The sequence below is a fragment of the Hyla sarda genome, chromosome 1, assembly GCF_029499605.1.
Source record: "Hyla sarda isolate aHylSar1 chromosome 1, aHylSar1.hap1, whole genome shotgun sequence".
NCBI classification, from domain to species: domain Eukaryota; kingdom Metazoa; phylum Chordata; class Amphibia; order Anura; family Hylidae; genus Hyla; species Hyla sarda.
This window is the reverse complement of record NC_079189.1, coordinates 148,386,341-148,401,569: the sequence shown is the minus strand read 5'-3', so window position 1 is coordinate 148,401,569 and position 15,229 is coordinate 148,386,341.

The following is a 15,229-nucleotide window of genomic DNA, read 5'->3' as shown; positions in this document are numbered from 1 at the left end:
TTGGGAATCACTGGCGTAGAATACCCCTATGTCCACCCCTATGCAAGTCCCTAATTTAGGCCTCAAATGGGCATGGCGCTCTCACTTTGGAGCCCTGTCGTATTTCAAGGCAACAGTTTAGGGTCACATATGGGGTATTGCCGTACTCAGGAGAAATTGTGTTACAAATTTTGGGGGGTATTTTCTGCTTTTACCCTTTTTTAAAAATGTAAGATGTTTGGGAAAACAAGCACTTTAGGTAAAAAAAAATTTTTTTTACATATGCAAAAGTCGTGAAACACCTGTGGGGTATAAAGGTTCACTTAACCCCTTGTTACATTCCCCGAGGGGTCTAGTTTCCAAAATAGTATGCCATGTGTTTTTTTTTTTGCTGTCCTTGCCCCATAGGGGCTTCCTAAATGCGGCATGCCCCCAGAGCAAAATTTGCTTCCAAAAAGCCAAATGTGACTACTCCTCTTCTGAGACCTGTAGTGCACCAGCATGGCACTTTTCACCCCCATATGGGGTGTTTTCTGAATCAGGAGAAATTGGGCTTGAAATTTTGGGGGGGTATTTTCTGCTATTACCCTTTTTAAAAATGTAAAATTTTTGGGAAAACAAGCATTTTAGGTAAAAAATTTTTTTTTACATTTGCAAAAGTCATGAAACACCTGTGGGGTATTAAGGCTCACTTTATCCCATGTTACATTCCCCCAGGGGTCTAAATTCCAAAATGGTATGCCATGTTTTTTTTTTTTTTTTTTTTTTCCTGTTTTGACACCCTAGGGGCTTCCTAAAGGTGACATGCCCCCCAAAAACCATTTCAGAAAAATGTTCTCTCCAAAATCCCCTTGTCGCGTCTTCCCTTCTAAGCCCTCTACTGCGCCCGCCGAACACTTTTCTCCTTTTACAACTTACAAAAATTAAAAAATTGGGTCAACAAGAACATGCGAGTGTAAAAAATGAAGATTTTGAATTTTCTCCTTCACTTTGCTGCTATTCCTGTGAAACACCTAAAGGGATAAAACACTGACTGAATGTCATTTTGAATACTTTGGGGGTGTAGTTTTTATAATGGGGTAATTTATGGGGTATTTCTAATATGAAGACCCTTCAAATCCACTTCAAAACGGAACTGGTCCCTGAAAAATATCGAGTTTGAAAATTTTGTGAAAAATTGGAAAATTGCTGCTGAACTTTGAAGCCCTCTGGTGTCTTCCAAAAGTAAAAACTCATAAATTTTATGATGCAAACATAAAGTAGACATATTGTATATGTGAACCAAAAAAAAATTATTTTGAATATCCATTTTCCTTACAAGCAGAGAGCTTCAAAGTTAGAAAAATGCAAAATTTTCATTTTTTTCATCAAATTTGGAGATTTTTCACCAAGAAAGGATGCAAGTTACCATAAAATGTTACCACTATGTTAACGTAGAATATGTCACGAAAAAACAATCTCGGAATCAGAATGATAAGTAAAAGCATCCCAGAGTTATTAATGTTTAAAGTGACAGTGGTCAGAATTGCAAAAAACGGCCGAGTCCTTAAGGTGAAAAAAGGCTAAGTCCTTAAGGGGTTAAGGACCCGGGCTTTTTCCCTTTTTTCATTTTCAATTTTTCCTCCTTAACTTAAAAAAATCATAACTCTTTAAAATTTTCACCTAAAATTCTATATGATGGCTTATTTTTTGCGTCACTAATTCTACTTTGTAATAACATTAGTCATTTTACCCAAAAATCGACGGTGAAACGGGGAAAAAAATCAATGTGCGACAAAATTGATGAAAAAAACACTATTTTATAGGTTTTGCTGGCTTCCGTTTTTACGCAGTACATTTTTCGGCAAAAATGACACCTTATCTTTATTCTGTAGGTCCATACGGTTAAAATGATACCCTACTTGTATAGGTTTGATTTTGTATCACTTCAGAAAAAAATCATGAATACATGCAGGAAAATTTATACGTTTAAAATTGTCATTTTCTGAGCCTTATAACTTTTTTATTTTTCTGTGTTCAGGGCGCTATGAGGTCTCATTTTTAGCACCGTGATCTGAAGTTTTTAGCGGTACCATTTTTGTTCTGATCAAACTTTTTGATCACTTTTTATTCATACGTACACCATAATCGTGTGGTTTAAAAAGCAGTATATTTTTACAATTCGGACATTTCCGCACGCGGCGATACCACATATGTTTATTTTTATTTACACTGTGTTTTTTTTATTCTTGAAAATGCCAGGTGATTCAAACTTTTATTAGGGGAAGGGATAATTGAAAGGGTTAATGATTTTTTTACACTTTTCTTATGCAATATTATAGCTCCTATAGGGGGCTATAACATTGCATTTACTGATCTTTAACACTGATTGATGCATCCCCATAGGAATGGATCAATCAGTGTTTTCGGCGATTGATTGCTCAAGCCTGGATCTCAGGCTTGAAGCATTCATTCGGTGATCGGACAGCGCAGGAAAAGGTAAGAGACCTTCTTCCTGTGCTACAGCTGTTCGGGATGCCGCAATTATACCGCGGCGATCCCGAACAGCTCCCTGAGCTAGCCGGGCACTTTTACTTTAATTTTTAGCCGCAATCAGTGCCGCACGCTATTAGCGGCGGGTCCCAGCTTCACTATGGCGCCGGGCCCACCGCGATATGATGTGGGGTCATAGTGAAGCCGGACCGGGACCGGTCGTAAGTTTATGCCCTGGGTCCTTAACAGGTTAATTAAACCGCACGGTCAATGGGGTACAGTAATCCCTCGAGATGCGATGGCCTTGACCTCTCAGAGGCCATCGTAGGTTGAAAGCAGTATTGACATACGATACTTTTTGTTGGGGCCATCATTAAAATTTGCGGTCCTCCGGTAGCGCTGGCTGCCGCAGCTGCCACCGGACTACCGCTGGGCTATTAAGCAGGTTTACAGTACATACCGGTGCATGCCGGTGCAGCTAACCCCCGTGGTGCCGGTGCAGCCTCTTTGTGGCGCGTGGATCCTCACTGTCATGTGACAATGTATTGTCACATGACAGTGACGTTGCCGGCCTGCGCCTCAGTCGAGGAGCGCCGCCGGGAGAGGAAGACGTGGAGCTGGTGAGTGCTCATTTGCATGGCAGCGGCGGCGTTAACCCCTCACCCCATGGCAGTGGCGACATTAACCCCTCACCCCATGGCAGCGGCAGTGTTATCGCTGCCACGGGGTGAGGGGTTAACGCCGCCGTTGCCATGGGGTGAGGGGTTAACTTAACCCTTCACCCCATGGCAGCAATAAAACTGCCGCGGGTTGAGGGGTTAACGCTACTGCTGCCATGGGGTGAGGGGTTAACTTAACCCCTCACCCCATGGCAGCGGTAGCGTTAATCCCCCTCTCTTAAGCGCAGCACAAATCCCCAGGCCTGGCCCAAAGCCCCACCAGGCCTGGCCCATAGCGCCACCAGGCCGGGCCCATAGCCCCACCAGGCCTGGCCCATAGCCCCACCAGGCCTGGCCCAAAGCCCCACCAGGCCTGGCCCAAAGCCCCACCAGGCCTGGCCCATAGCCCCACCAGGCCTGGCCCAAATCCCCACCAGGCCTGGCCCATAGCCCCACCAGGCCTGGCCCATAGCCCCACCAGGCCTGGCCCAAAGCCCCACCAGGCCTGGCCCATAGCCCCACCAGGCCTGGCCCAAAGCCCCACCAGGCCTGGCCCATAGCCCCACCAGGCCTGGACCATAGCCCCACCAAGCCTGGCCCATAGCCCCACCAGGCCTGGCCCAAAACCCTCACCACGGCCCTGGCCCAAAGCCCCCACCTCAGGCCTGGCCCCTGGTTGAAATTTCATGGACTCAGGAACCAATTACCAGTTTTCCATAGAGATATGTACTCAACATATGATGGTCTCGGGGCTCCGGAACCAATTACCAGTTTTCCATAGACATATGTACTCAACACATGATGGTTTCAAGATATGATGTTCCTCCCGGAACCAATTACCATCATATGTTGAGGGACCATTGTACATGTAAAAAAAAAAAAAAAAAAAAAAATCAAAAATTGCGTATTTTTGCTCACTTTGTATACCCTAAAAAATGTATAAAAAGACATCAGAAAGTCCAATCAAAGCAAAAATGGGTCATGACATTTTTAAACGTACTAATTTCCATGGAAAAAGCTATAATTTTTTAACAGTAGTAAAACAAAAACAAACCTAGATAAATTGGGTATCATTTTAATCGTATGGACCTGCAGAATACCCCAACATTTTCAGCAATGGCATTTATTTCTTTCAATTTTGTCCCACAAATAATTTTTGGAGGTTTCGCCATAGATTTTTTGGGGTAAAATGACTGATGTCATTACAAAGTTAAATTGGTAGTGCATAAAACAAGCCCTCATATGGTTCTGTAGGTGGAATACTGAAAGCGTTATGATTTTTAAGGAGGTGAGGAGGAAAAAACGAAGGTGCAAGAATGGAAAAACCCTGAGTCCTTAAAGGGGTACTCCATCCCTAGACATCTTATCCTTATCCCTTATCCAAAGTATAGGGGATAAGATGTCTGATTGTGGGGGTCCCACCACTGGGGACCCCCGCGATCTCTCCAGCTGCACCCCCCCCGTACATTAACAGCCTGGAGCAATGTTTGCTCTGTGGCTTTATGACGAGCAATACAGGGGATAGGGTATTGTGACGTCCCCTCAATGCAAACCTATGGGACGGTCACCATGCCCCATCCCATTGACTTGCATTGAGGGGGGCGGGGCCGTGACATCACGAGGGGGCGGTACTGTTATGTCACGATACCCCGTCCCCTGTATCGCCCTTCATTAGCCACAGAGCAAACATAGCTCCAGGCTGCTGATGTACAGGGGTGCAGCAGGAGAAATCGCAGGGGTCCCCAGCAGTGGGACCCCCGCAATCAGACATCTTATCCCCTATCCTTTGGATAGAGGATAAGATGTCTATGGGTTGAGTACCCCTTTAAGGGGTTAACATAACTACACAGTTAAAACCATTGAAAGTGAACACACATTAGCCATTTAAAGCACAGTTATCCACTACTCAAAAAAATAAAGGGAACACTAAGATAACACATCCTAGATCTGAATGAACTAATCGTGTGAAATACTTTCGTCTTTACATAGTTGAATGTGCTGACAACAAAATCACGTAAAAATGATCAATGGAAATCAAATTTATCAACCTATGGAGGTCTGGATATGGAGTCACACTCAAAATCAAAGTGGAAGACCAAACTACAGGCTGATCCAACGTTGATGTAATGTCCTTAAAACAAGTCAAAATGAGGCTCAGTAGGGTGTGTGGCCTCCACATGCCCGTATGACGTCCCTACAATGCCTGGGCATGCTCCTGATGAGGTGGTAGATGGTCTCCTGAGGGATGTCCTCCCAGACCTGGACTAAAGCATCCGCCAACTCCTGGACAGTCTGTGGTGCAACGTGGCATTGGTGAATGGACCGAAACATGATATCCCTGATGAGCTCAATCGGATTCAGGTCTGGGGAACGGGCGGGCCAGTCCATATCATCAATGCCTTCCTCTTGCAGGAACTGCTGACACACTCCAGCCACATGAGGTCTAGCATTGTCTTGCATTAGGAGGAACCTAGGGCCAACCGCACCAGCATATGGTCTCACAAGGGGTATGAGGATCTCACCTCAGTACCTAATGGCAGTCAGGCTATCTCTGGCAAGCACATGGAGGGCTCTGTGGTCCCCAAAGAAATGCCACCCCACACCACACCCCACACCATTACTGACCCACCGCCAAACCGGTCATGCTGGAGGATGTTGCAGGCAGCAGAATGTTCTCCACGGCATCTCCAGACTCTGTCATGTTTGTCACGTGCTCAGTGTGAACCTGCTTTCATCTGTGAAGAGCACAAGGTGCCAGTGGCAAATTTGCCAATCTTGGTGTTCTCTGGCAAATGCCAAATGTCCTGCACAGTGTTGGGCTGTAAGCACAACCCCCACCTGTGGACGTCGGGCCCTCATACCACCCTTATGGAGTCTGTATCTGACCGTTTGAGTGGACACATGTACATTTGTGGACTGCTGGAGGTCATTTTGCAGGGCTCTGGCAGTGCTACTCCTGCTTCTCCTTGCACAAAGGCGGAGGTAGCGGTCCTGCTGCTGGGTTGTTGCCCTCCTTCAGCCTCCTCCACATCTCCTGATGTACTGGCCTGTCTCCTGGACACTACGCTGACAGACACAGCAAACCTTGTTGCCACAGCTCGCATTGATGTGCCATCCTGGTTGAGCTGCACTACCTGAACCTCTTGTGTGGGTTGTAGACTCCGTCTCATGCTACCACTAGTGTGAAAGCACCGCCAGCTTTCAAAAGTGACCAAAACTTCAGCCAGGAAGCATAGGAACTGGGAAGTGGTCTGTGGTTACCACCTGCAGAACCACTCCTTTATCTGGGGTGTCTTGCTAATTTCCTATATTTCTACCTGTTGTCTGTTCCATTTGCACAACAGCATGTGAAATTGAATGTCGATCAGTGTTGCTTCCTGAGTGGACAGTGTGATTTCACAGTGTGATTGACTTGGAGTTACATTGTGTTGTTTAACCCCTTTTGGCCTTAAGGACTCAGACAATTTAATTTTTACGTTTTCATTTTTTCCTCCTCGCCTTCTAAAAATCATAACTCTTTTATATTTTCATCCACAGACTAGTATGAGGGCTTGTTTTTTGCGCGACCAGTTGTCCTTTGTAATGACATCACTCATTATATCATAAAATGTATGGCGCAACCAAAAAACACTATTTTTGTGGGGAAATTAAAACGAAAAACGCAATTTTGCTAATTTTGGAAGGTTTCGTTTTCACGCCGTACAATTTATGGTAAAAATGACATGTGTTCTTTATTCTGAGGGTCAATACGATTAAAATTATACCCATTATTATATACTTTTATATTATTGTTGCACTTAAAAAAAATCACAAACTTTTTAACCAAATTAGTACGTTTATAATCCCTTTATTTTGATGACCTATAACTTTTTTATTTTTCCATATAAGCGGCGGTATGGGGGCTCATTTTTTGCGCCATGATCTGTACTTTTTTTTGATACAACATTTGCATATAAAAAACTTTTAATACATTTTTTATAATTTTTTTTTATAAAATGTATTAAAAAAGTAGGAATTTTGGAGTTTAGATTTTTTTTCGTTCACGCCGTTAACCGTACGGGATCATTAACATTTTATTTTAATAGTTCGGAACTTTACGCACGCGGCGATACCAAATATGTCTATAAAAAAAAAATTACGCTTTTTGGGGGTAAAATAGGAAAAAACGGACGTTTTACTTTTTTATTGGGGGAGGGGATTTTTCACTTTTTTTTTACTTTTACTTTTACATTTTTTAACATTTTTTTTTTACACTTGAATAGTCCCCATAGGGGACTATTCATAGCAATACCATGATTGCTAATACTGATCTGTTCTATGTATAGGACATAGAACAGATCAGTATTATCGGTCATCTTCTGCTCTGGTCTGTTCGATCACAGACCAGAGCAGGAGATGCCGGGAGCCGCACGGAGGAAGGAGAGGGGACCTCCGTGCGGCGTTCTGAATGATCGGATCCCCGCAGCAGCGCTGCGGGCGATCCGATCGTTCATTTAAATCGCGAACTGCCACAGATGCCGGGATCTGTATTGATCCCGGCACCTGAGGGGTTAATGGCGGACGCCCGCGAGATCGCGGGCGTCGGCCATTGCTGGCGGGTCCCTGGCTGCGATCAGCAGCCGGGATCAGCCGCGCATGACACGGGCATCGCTCCGATGCCCGCGGTTATGCTTAGGACGTAAATGTACGTCCTGGTGCGTTAAGTACCACCGCACCAGGACATACATTTACGTCCTGCGTCCTTAAGGGGTTAAGTGTTCCCTTTATTTTTTTGAGCAGTGTATTTTTTTCTCCAGAATTTCATCAAACCAAGTATTTTTACCTGGGTATAAAATAACAACACAGTTGTCTATCCTAGACTGTCTGTTCCATCATCTCTCTTTGCTTCGCCCTAGTGCTAAGCAGAAGGATAGCATTAGCCACGAGGAGTTGTGTCACAATCAGCCTTTGGAGGGTGCTGCTGAGTTGGTGGAGGTAAAAGCAATGGCCGAGCATAGCAACAGTGGGACTGGAGTTGGTAGGCGAGGTGGTGATATTGTAAGGCATCCTGATGGAGATGCAGAAGAGAAGCACATGGAGAGGCAACACAAGCCCTGGCCAAGAAGGTAGATTTTTTTCAAACTAAAAAAATATCAAAAAGTCTTCTGCTTATTCATCTTCAATATCCTCTTCTGTTGCAAGTCCTAAAAAGGGCACATTTTTGGAAGGCTTGGAAAAATCCATTGTGTTTTCTGATACCTTTGTGTGCATTTCCAAACCAACAGGCATCTGTCAACAAACAGGGATACTGTATCCACCCTCCAGTGTAGCATCAGGGAGAGTGTTCAATGCGGACCTAGCTCATTTTGGCGTTAAAGGGGTACTCCGGTGGGAAACCATTTTTTCTAAATCAACTGGTGCCAGGAAGTTAAACAGATTTGTAAATTACTTCTATTAAAAAATCTTAATCCTTCCAGTACTTATCAGCTGATGTATGCTCCAGAGAAAGTTGATTAGTTCTTTTGAGTCTGACCACTGTGCTCTCTGCTAACACCTCTGTCCAGGAACTGTCTGGAGCAGGAGAGGTTTGCTATGGAGATTTGCTCCTACTCTGGACAGTTCCTGACACTGAGAGGTGTCAGCAGAGAGCTCTGTGGTCAGGCAGAAAAGAACATCTCAACTTCCTCTGGAGCATACAGCAGCTGATAAATTCTGGAAGGATTAACATTTTTTAATAAAAGTAATTTACAAATCTTTTTAACTTTCTGGAGCCAGTTGATATGAAAAAAATAGTTTTCCACCAGAGAACCTCTTTAAAGGGGACTCCGGTGAAAAACTTTTTTTTTTCTTTTTATAAACTGGTGCCAGAACGTTAAACAGATTTGTTAATTAATAGTAGAGAAATTGAGGCTCAGGGTCTAGAATAATGGTAAATAAATGTATTAATATTTATATAAGAATTTACACAATAATAAAATTTTATATGTGTACCTTGACTTGCAGGGCCCTTGTGGGTCAGTGGAAACACAAATAGATAAAGGCAATATTCAAGCAATATGGCAAAAATACATTGAAAAGAAAACAATCTAAAATATGAAAATAAAATAGAATTAATAAAATAAAAAAATGGAACAAATAATAGGCCACACATCTGTGGCTATCCAGTTTGTAAAAAATGTAAGTATCACATGTTTAACCCCTTAACGACGCAGGACGTATATTTACGTCCTGCGCCGGCTCCCACAATATGAAGCCGCGCCGCGATCCCGCACCATATCGCGTCGGTCCCGGCGCTCATCAACGGCCGGGACCCGCGGCTAATACCACACATCGCCGATGTGTCATAAAAAAAATAAAACAGTGTAAAAAAAAAAATGAAATAAAAAACATATGTGGTATCGCCGCGTGCGTAAATGTCCGAACTATAAAAATATTTAATTAATTAATTAAACCGCACGGTCAATGGCGTACGCGCAAAAAAATTCCAAATTCCAAAAAAGCGTATTTTGGTCACTTTTTATACAATTAAAAAATGAATAAAAAGTGATCAAAAAGTCCGATCAAAACAAAAATCATAGCGATAAAAACTTCAGATCACGATGCAAAAAATTAGTCCTCATACCGCCCTGTATGTGGAAAAATAAAAAAGTTATAGGGGTCAGAAGAGGACATTTTTAAACGTATAAATTTTCCTGCATGTAGTTATGATTTTTTCCAGAAGTGCGACAAAATCAAACCTTTATAAGTAGGGTATCATTTTAACCGTATGGACCTACAGAATAATGATACGGTGAAATTTTTACCGAAATATGCACTGCGTAGAAACGGAAGCCCCCAAAAGTTACAAAATGGCGTTTTTTTCTTCGATTTTGTCGCACAATGATTTTTTTTCCGTTTTGCCGTGCATGTTTGGGTAAAATGACTAATGTCACTGCAAAGTAGAATTGGCGACGCAAAAAATAAGCCATAATATGGATTTTTAGGTGGAAAATTGAATGGGTTATGATTTTTAAAAGGTAAGGAGGAAAAAACGAAAGTGCAAAAACGGAAAAACCCTGAGTCCTTAAGGGGTTAAAAAATTATCCCAATAAATATAGCAGCATAGATAAAATAAAAATAGTAATGAATGAAATCTTTAATGGTAGGTATCCGTTGGTATTGTAACAGCAATGTCCACAGTAATGGTAAAGTTCTGTTTTTTAAAAATAAAAAAAATAAAAAAATCAAGACTCGGCCGTCTCAATAGACATAGTGATGCTTTGAAGTAGATACAATGTTAGTGGTGGATACAGTGTTAATAAGTAACAGATGGACTGGAAATGATACAATGTAGCCCCATTCTCAGAGCAGAGAGCTCGCTGTTACAGACTCCGCAGTCTCACACGTAGACAGTGATGTGTGTGGGCTTTAGACAAGGGGACTGCAGTGCCTCAGAATGCAATCACATACATGGTACCTTATTGGAATGCTAGTCCTGGCTCATATGTAGAATGAGATGGCTGTTAGAGACTCAGCCGCCTCAGAATATACAGCGGTGATAGTAGTAAGTCCGGTCTTTTAGCAGCGCTGTGGTGGTTCCATTCTTTCAGCCCGAGGGCCGGCAATCTCCTCGTGGCTGTGGCGATGTGCACAGAATTTATCTGTGTCTGAATTTATAATATTTATATAAGTAGCTCCTCCCTTTTAGGGAGACGTCACAACCAATTAGCAGAAAAAATTGGATTTTTGTAGAAAACTTGGAAAAAAAGTCATTTGATTTAAATACAGACTTTAGAATAAAAATAAATAAATAGTGAGTAATGCAACACTTATCATATAAAATAATTTAGACATGCATGACTGAAGTGAGCTTAAAAAGGAAGAATTGCAATTAAATGGACTATAATGAAAAAATGGAAAAAATAGGGTGGAATCGGATAAGATGCAGAAAACCACAAAATATGAATAGATGAGTAAAATAAAATATGGTAGAATGGAATAAAATAAAATATTATAACATAAAATCAAATAGAATAACATAATTATACATGGAAATAAAAATACAAATGTGAATGAAAGTGTAAGGGTGGGTTCACACTACGTTTTCTCCCATACGGGAGCGCATACGGCAGGGGGGAGCTAAAACCTCGCGCTCCCGTATGCCTTCGTATGCGCTCCCATATGTCATTCATTTCAATGAGCCGGCCGGAGTGAAACGTTCGGTCCGGTCGGCTCATTTTTGCGCCGTATGCGCTTTTACAACCGGACCTAAAACTGTGGTCAACCACGGTTTTAGGTCCGGTCGTAAAAGCGCATACGGCGCAAAAATGAGCCGACCGGACCGAACGTTTCACTCCGGCCGGCTCATTGAAATGAATGACATACGGGAGCGCATACGAAGGCATACGGGAGCGTGAGGTTTTAGCTCCCCCCTGCCGTATGCGCTCCCGTATGGGAGAAAACGTAGTGTGAACCTAGCCTAATTATGATAAAGGTAAAAATAATAATAATCAAAATAAATAAAAATAAAATATGTGTATATGAAAAATTGTACCCATAACGAACAATTTGAAATTGAAGCTATAGGACTTGAAACGCGTCCAGCTTTAATCTATTATCGCCACTTTATCCAGCCATATCCAGCATTCAACTATCTGTTCCCATTGTGGCATTCCTCAGGCACAGATAAATTCTGTGCACATCGCCACAGCCACGAGGAGATTGCCGGCCCTTGGGCTGAATGAATGAAACCACCACAGCTCTCCTAAAAGACCGGACTTACAATATCACCGCTGTATATTCTGAGGCGGCTGAGTCTCTAACAGCCATCTCATTCTTCATATGAGCCGGGACTAGCATTCCAATAAGGCACCATATATGTGATGGCATTCTGAGGCGCTGCAGTCCCCTTGTCTAAAGCCCACACACATCGCTGTGTACGTGTGAGACTGCGGAGCTCTCTGCTCTGAGAACGGGGCTACATTGTATCATTTCCAGTCCATCTGTTACTTATTAACACTGTATCCACCACTAACATTGTATCTACTTCAAAGCATCACTGTGTCTATTGAGACGGCCGAGTCTCTAATAGTGAGCTTTGATTTTTTTAAAAACAGAACTTTACCATTACTGTGGACATTGCTGTTACCAATACCAACAGATACCTACCATTACAGATTTCATTCATTACTAGTTTTTGCTGCTATATTTATTGGGATCATTTTTTAAACATGTAATACTTACATTATATTTTTTCCATTTTTTTATTTTATTAATTCTATTTTATTTTCATATTTTAGATTAGATTTAGATTTATTTTCAATGTATTTTTGCCATATTGATTGAATATTGCCTTTATCTATTTGTGTTTCCACTGACCCACAAGGGCCCTGTAAGTCATGGTACACATATTAAATTTCTATCATTGTGTAAATTCATATATAAATATTAATACATTTATTTACCATTATTCTAGACCCTGAGCCACAATTTCTCTACTATTTAAGATTTTTTTTTTTTTTATAGAAGTCATTTACAAATCTGTTTAATGTTCTGGCACCAGTTGATTTAAAAATGTTTTTCACCAAAGTACCCCTTTAACCCTTAAGGACGGAGCGTTTTTCTGTTTTTGCACTTTAGTTTTTTCTTCCTTACCCTTTAAAAATCATAACCCTTTCAATTTTGCACCTAAAAATGCATATGATGGCTTATTTTTTGCACCACCAATTCTACTTTGTAATGAAATCAGTCATTTTACCCAAAAATCTACAGCGAAACGGAAAAAAATAATATTTGCGCTACAAGATGGAAGAAAAAACACCATTTTGTAACTTTACGCAGTACATTTTCGGTGAAAATGACACCTTCTCTTTATTCTGTAGGTCCATACAGTTGAAACGATACCCTACTTATATAGGTTAGATTTTTCCGTACTTCTGAAAAAACTCATACGTGCAGGAAAATTCATACGTTTAATATTGTCATCTTCTGACCCCTATAACTTTTTTATTTTTCCACGTACGGGGCGGTATGAGGGCTCATTTTTTGCGCTGTGATCTGAAGTTTTTTAGCGTTTTGGTTTTGATCAGACTTTAGCATTTTGGTTTTGATCAGACTTTTTGATCACTTTTTATTCATTTTGTTATGGTATAAAAAGAGACCAAAAAGACGCTATTTTGGACTTTTGAATTTTTTGCATGTACACCATTAACCATGCGGTTTAATTAATGATATATTTTTATAGTTCGGACATTTACGCACGCGGAGATACCACATATGTTTATTTTTATTTACACAGTTTGTTTTTTTTCATGGGAAAAGGGGGGTAATTCAAACTTTTATTACGGAAGGGGTTAAATGATCTTTATTAACTTTTTTTTTTGCCTTTGACATCTTATCCTCTAAGGATAGGGGACCCACGCCAACTCCGTGCATCACCTGGCACTTCAGTCTCAGAAAAGCAGTTTTTTTTTTTTAGACTGAGACGTGGCATCTTGCCATCTTTGGATAGGGGATAAGATGTCTAAAGCCAGAATACCCCTTTAATACCACTTTAAAACTACTTGAATACATTCCTAGGTGACCCTAGCAGTGCTATGGCACGGTTTTCGAGCTCTAAGGCAGTGTTATACATGTGTTTTGAGGCTTATTTCATTGCGGATTTACATAGAACTTGTTAGTTGTGAGACAAACATTTTCCGACAGTTTGGTGAGCTCAAACTCTCACTTATCTCTGTATACACAATCACTTTCCTTTGCCATATCCTGACATCCATAACGTTTTTATTTTCAATAAAATTGGGTTTGGGTTATTTATTGTGCTGTTATCTGCAGGTTTTATTTGTGCTATTTTGGGGTAGATGGGACCAAAATCCCATCTACCCTAAAATAGCACATCTTGTTCATTTCATTTGAAATCCATTGTAGTGGTGTATAGAGCCAAAAATTTTAGAATTGTGTCAATGTCCCAATATTTATGGTGGACCTGACTGTATATATATATATATATATATATATATATATAATGTGACATTCCATCTCGGGGATTAGCTCTGGGATCGTCCTGGTCACTTGCCACGGGACACGTTTCCTCGCAATGACTCGCCAGACAACCGTTCAGCATACAAGTCTGGCACCTCACCAGCTTTATTAACAAGGTTGCAGGTAAAACAAAACATAACTCAGGAACAAACCAAAGTCCTAGACCGTCTGGTCACTGACTACACATGTAAGCATGCCTTGACTACTAACTGGTGAGCTACCCTCAGCCAGCATAAAACATGTGCCCCTGCAACCTGTTTTGCTCACAGTTCACACCATTTCTTGGACCACACACAGCTCCAGCTGTGTGCTTCCTCAACAGTGTCCGTGTTTCTCCCCTTACAGCGACATGCTGTTTCCCAGGGAGAGCCCCAACTATTCTGTTTCCTTTCCTTTTAAACACACTTCCCCTTCCTGATACCTCATTAATCAGGCCACAGGTGGAGGATTCTCCAGAGTTAGCAAGGGAAATACACCCTTTCCTTGCCACACTGCCACAATATATATATATATATATATATATATATATATATATGTGTGTGTGTGTGTGTGTACATATGTGTGTTTGTGTGCATGTGTGTGTTGTTTTCTTTTGAAGGATGTGACTTTAGCTTATCTTATATTTTTGGAATATTGACTGCAGCAACGAAAGGGTGAAATGGCCAAAACCTATGGTTCCTTCACTTGCAAGAATGTGAGTGGAGTTCTTACTCACACCACCTCCCACCAGTGATCACACGGACATAACTGCTGTGCCGTGGCAACTACCTCACTTCCCATTTCATATAAATGCATTAAGTGCCCAGAAATCACAGAAGTAAACATTTAGAGGGAGATTTCTCAAAACCTGTGTAGAGGCATAGCAACCAATCAGATTGCCTCTTTAATTTTTCAGAGGCCCTATTCAAAATAATAGAAGGACTCTGATTGGTTGCTATGGGCAACTGCACAACTCTTCCTCTACACAGGTTTTGATAAATCTTCCCTTCAGTGTTGTCTGATCACCAAGCACTAAAGAAGCCGGACTCTTCATTAGTGTAGTGATTCTACTGTACACATCAGACATCCATTTTATTTTGATAATTTACTAGAGAACACAACCAGGATAATCGTTGCCATAT